Source organism: Diadema setosum, chromosome 15 (assembly GCF_964275005.1).
Source record: "Diadema setosum chromosome 15, eeDiaSeto1, whole genome shotgun sequence".
NCBI classification, from domain to species: Eukaryota; Metazoa; Echinodermata; class Echinoidea; order Diadematoida; family Diadematidae; genus Diadema; species Diadema setosum.
In genome coordinates, this window is record NC_092699.1 from 10,757,946 (window position 1) to 10,763,945 (window position 6,000).

Sequence of the window (6,000 nt, forward strand, 5' to 3'; positions counted from 1 at the left end):
GATGTAGGAAGTTACAAAATTTTATAGATCTGCTAATGTTGCAAACAGTTCATATATGAATATGCAAATTAGTTAGCTGTCATCACCTCACAATTTTCCATTTTATCATGTACAAAAAACTGATGGTTATCAATTCTTTTGCTCTGAAAGTGTGAATTGTTAAAGCAGAACAACTTCAAAACAATGAACAGTCAGATATATTAGGATTAGAGACTGGGACATGATTGCATTTGAACAAAAAAAAAAATCAAGATTTTATGCCCAAACTATACTGCAAGTTGTGGCAAAATGCCATCATCAACTATTTGTATAATTCACTGTTAAAGAAACGTTCTGTGAAATTACCAAAACTTTGCAATTTCATAACTTGCCAAATCTTAATCCCAGTTTGTTCAAAGTATCTCTGTTTTGCTTGCCATAGTTTACCCTTGCTTTTCAGACTAACTTAACATGCACATGGTATACCAAAGCATTCACAAAGTACGGGCCGTACGGCAACGAACAGTCAATCGAATTGTTACCACGAAAATTGACACAGAGAGTAAAAAAAAAAAAAAAAAAAAAAAAGCTGGTTTACAAGCCCCACTTCATTGGCATATGTGTAAAGAAAGGTTTGCAAGCGTGAAGCATGTGTGTGATGCTGTTATTCAAATACAATGTACACATTGTAATTGTCTGCCGTACTTCCATGAAAGCAGTGAATTGAATAGGGTGCCTTAGAAAGGGGAATTCCCTGAGATCAAGATGCTATTGCCATCACTTGTGCTTTATGGTTATCATTGAGGGTTTTTATGCCTCCGCCACGAAGTGGTGCCGGAGGCATATGTTTTCGGGTTGTCCGTCCGTCCGTCCGTACGTCCGTCCGCTTTCGTTTACGCGATAACTTGAGTAATATTTACTGGAATTTTACCAAACTTGGTCCAAGTATGAAGTATGACGGGGCAATTATTTGATTAGATTTTGGGTGAAATCGGCTAAAGGTCAAAGGTCAAAGGTCAAGGTCAAATCATGAAATTGTATCCGTTTACGCGATAACTCAAGACTGGATGGAGCAAATTTCACCAAACTTTGTTGGAGGATGATGTATGATGGGACAATTACATGATTAGTTTTTCAGTGAAATCGGACAGAGGTCAAAGGTCAAAGATCAAGGTCAAATCCTAAAATTTATCTGTTTACGTAATAACTCAAAACTGGATGAAGCAGCTTTCACCAAACTTGGTCCAAGGATGATGTATGATGGGACAATTAGTTGAGTAGATTTTAGTGACATTGGCCAGAGTTCAAAGGTCAAAAGGTCAAGGTAAAATGCTACAAGTTTTGCAATTTCCCCCATATCTATGCAATGCCCGAAGGTATTTTCTTGAAACTTGGTGTGGACATGTACTACTGCGTAAAGATTCTCCAGAGAGAGTTTCATGTCATAAGGTCAAAGGTCAAAAGGTCAAAGGTTAGGTGAAGATGTTGCAATATCACTTTTCTCGCAAATGGTTCAATGCATGTATTTTCATGGAACTTGGTACATACGCATCTACTGTCTGGCAGGGATTCTCTAGGGAATTTAGGGGTCATGGGTCAATAGTCAGGGGTCAAAGGTCAAGGTCAACTCCTCAAAATTTTACTATTTCCCTCATGGTATGCAATGCTTGCATTATTAGTTTCAAAACTATGTACATGCATTACCTGATGGAGATTCTCCAGGAAGTTTCCAGCCAGAAGGTCAAAGGTTAAGGGTCAAAGGCCAGGTTTCAATGCCCCCCCCCCCCAAAAAAAAAAAAAAAAATCTATTTTGTACCGTTATCACACTCTTTTTTCATACCTTTGAAATTACTCAATGCATAAACTTCCCCCAAATTCCCCAAATATGTATACCTGCACTCTTAGAAAATTATAGCAACCCCAGTTCAAGACATTTCTGACAAACCTGTCATTTCAATATTTTGCCAGTCATGTGAAAATGTCATGGATCACACATTGTGAAGACATTGTACTGTACGCCTATTGGGAGAATCATGCATTATGGCGGAGGCATCAGTCGCCATAGCGACATTTCTAGTTTTTTTTTTGTTTTTTGTTTTTTTTTTTAAATCCCGGTCCACTTGAATTGCGCGGCTGACAAAATGCCAATTGAACGTAGATTGTATGATGATTTTTTTTTTTTTTTTAACATGAAGGTGTTCACACGTTCCTGTATTAAGTACATGTATGCACGTCACCTTGACCACAGATGTACTAGGGGTGTAAGGCCTAAACATTTGTCCGTGCTATAGGTGTTGGAGGAAATGCATTTGTAATAATCTTGTGAAATTATTTTTTACTTTTTTATGTTTATTTGCCTGATCAGGAGACGTTCCTTGAAAGCAACGGCGTAAATCCGTACTGAGGAGTGGGGGGGGGGGGGGGGGGGATGGTCACCATCACCACGATTACAAGCCCATAACCGGACCAGCGCAGCCTTGGGGGGGGGGGGGAGAAGCTTGGTGCCCCCCAACACGCACACTTTACAGGGATCGGATGTCCCACTCTTTTTCATGAAATATAAAGTGAGAGGAAAGTGGCAGCAAAAATATGAAGACTTTTTGTTCTTGTTGTTGCTTTTTTTTTTTGCTTGTCAGATGACTTGCGGCGGAAAATCAGACCTTAAAAGTATGAAGATATTTTTTTGTTTTTTAAATATCTGTGAGAGAGAGCGGAGCGACCGGGTTAACAGGGGGAGGGTGTGTATGGGGGGGGGGTGTCCCTCTCCCACACGAGGAAGATTTTGCATTTTCAGACCTGAAATTCAGCGATCTGGTGCACACTTTTGGTGAAATTTTTGTTTGTTTTTTTCTTTAAAAAAAAAACAATAGAAAATGAAATATTCACAATATATTATTGAATGACTAAATCGTGGTATGTCAGCTCTTGCTCCGCCTGTGCGACATCACTGCGAAGGCCTACTAAATAGTGGGGCCTATCACCGGCGTAGACAGGATTGGGGGAGCGGTTATGAGATCGTGAGGGAGCGAAGCAAGCGAGGGGGGGAGGGTATGGTAGGGGGGGTTCTCCCTCCCACGGTGAAATCTTTTTACATTTAAAATTTTGACATTTTACAGTCCAAAAACTGCCGTTTGTAGCTATATTCTTCGCTTTGGAAATTAAGGGGGGGGCACACCGTGCACTCTTAGAAAAAAAGGTTCTTTTGAGCACCATTAAATGGTTCTCAGCACTGTCACAATAGCGACACCCTTTTAGGTGCTCGTGAGAACCTTTTCTAAATGGTGCTTGTCGGCACCTTTTGCAAAAGGTGCCCATTAGAACCTTTTTCCTGATGAAATGGTGCTCGTGAGTACCATTTAAAAGGTGCCCATGGGCACCTTTTTGACTAAAGATGGGCACCTTTTTGACTCTTTTCAAAAGGTGCTCATGGGAACCATTTCATTGGAAAAGGTTCTAATGGGCACCAATGTTAAAAGGTGCTGACAGGCACCATTTAAAAAAGGTTCTCACAGGCTCCAAAAAAGGTGTCGCTATTGTGACAGTGCTGAGAACCATTTAATGGTGCTCAAAAGAACCTTTTTTTTTTTCTTAGAATGTAGTATGTGAATTGATGCCTGTGTAATTTTGGTGTGTTTCACATGCAGTGCTGGTAAGGTGCTTCACTGGCACCATTCTTAAATGTACATTACCTATCTGCATTGAAAATGTGCATCACAAACTCATTTGAAATGAAATGAATTCATCTGAATTCATCTGAATTTCATCTGATCAGTCAAACATACGTTCAAAACATGTATATTAGCAATACATCAGCATATCATACATTATCATTGACACTAGAAAAAAAAAAAAGAGCAAGGATAACACACCCATGCACACACACTTTCACAAGCATGAATACATGTACATGACATTCACCAATATTTTTTCATGAAACATTACTCAATAACTGAAAACCATAGAAATTTGCTCTTTCACAAATTCGCAGAAATGTATTTATTCCCCGTCACTTTTACAATCTAAAGTTGAGGTTTGTATTTGTCATGTTATAATCTATCAAATATTCTGAACAAAATATTTTTATTTGTCCACTAATTTTTTCCCACAATATTCGTCATTTGTGTACCGAGCAGTTCTTGAAACACCATCACACATCTTTATACAGATGATATGAAATAGCAAGAGGTGCATCAGGCTTTTGAAATACATAACAAAATTTCTAATTCTCTGTGAAATAATTCCTGCATGGATGAGATACAGTAATTGTGTAAGTCTTAAGATAGGCAGAAGTCAAGTACATTACCTGCTTAAGTAGTATAAGGAACTTTTTCCACATATTTGCTAGTTTGTTCGGTGTTTTTTTTTTTCTTTTAACGCATATTTGTCCTAAAAGCAACTACAAAGGGCAGGAAAACAATTCCATTAAACAGGACCTTTGGTATTGTCACAGAAAACATATATTATATTGCTGGTATGATACTTGGGATAGGATAAGCTTTAAACTTCTTCGCTTCACTTCACTTCACATTCATAACGTCGAGTACTTTAATTGACTTATCTTTGTTTGTATACAAGTGACCTTTTTGTTGTTGTTGTTCTGCAATTTTAAAGCACCATAGACACATCTATACAACTGCAAATACAAGAAGAGTATCAATTCAGGTTAATCATGACTTCTGACAATTTACAGCATGTCCTATGAAAACACACACAAACAAAAGAAAAGAAAAAAGAAAAGAACAGAAAACATATATTATATTGCTGGTATGATACTTGGGATAGGATAAGCTTTAAACTTCTTCGCTTCACTTCACTTCACATTCATAACGTCGAGTACTTTAATTGACTTATCTTTGTTTGTATACAAGTGACCTTTTTTGTTGTTGTTGTTCTACAATTTTAAAGCACCATAGACACATCTATACAACTGCAAATACAAGAAGAGTATCAATTCAGGTTAATCATGACTTCTGACAATTTACAGCATGTCCTATGAAAACACACACAAACAAAAGAAAAGAAAAGAAAAGAAAAGAACACATTGTTTTATAATGAGAAGGATAATAAGAATCCAAAGGGGAAAAGAGCTAGGATACCACACCCACACAATTTCACAAGCATGAATGAACAAAATTCCTCAACCATGATCTAAAATATATAACATTGGGAATCGACAAAAATTTGTAGAGTTTGATAGCAAAAACTGATAAGTCCATTTTTGAAGATTTTGAAGTACGGTCTCTGTCATAAAGTACAAAATAATACCTTTTAAATTATATATTGGTTACTACATATAAAGGTACATTTTTTAAGTTATGGTCAAAAGAAGCAAACATTTTCTTATTGTTCTCTTTATATTTCTTGACCTTTAATCGCAAATGTCTCCATTTGGAAAATGGATGGACTTATCGGTTTCTGCGAACAAACTCTTCATTTACACTTTTTTTTTAAAAGCAGAGCAACAAATTCATTAGAGTAAACTATATACAATGCAGGCCTAAAGCTGAGGTTTGAATTTGCTGTCCTATAACCTGCCTATGACAATAATATGTTGTTAGCATTTGTCATTTTGTTCACCAAATTTGCCAACAGTCTTTTAAACACCACCACCACGTACAAGTACATTTTGTATATTTTCTGCAAAAGCAAAATAAACTGGTGACAAGAGGCGCATCAGTGCTTTGAAATAAATTACATAATCTTCAATTCTCTACACAATATGTAATTCCTGCGTGGGTATAAATGCAATACGTTTTACCAGTCTAGGTGCAAACTTTAAAAGTGTGCAGAAATCGACCACACAATGACTGGAAAAGTATAAAGAGCATTTTCCGTTTGTGCTTTTAAAGTTTAGAACTATGAATGACTCCACTTCTCAGATTGGCATCTGGTCTGATCTCATTACGTCTACCCCCCCCCCCCCCAATACAGTTGATTCAAAGCTGTTAAATGCAAATTATAGTGAAACATTATCACTGATCTTGTAAGTTGCAAATACTGTATTGGGATCATATCAAAATA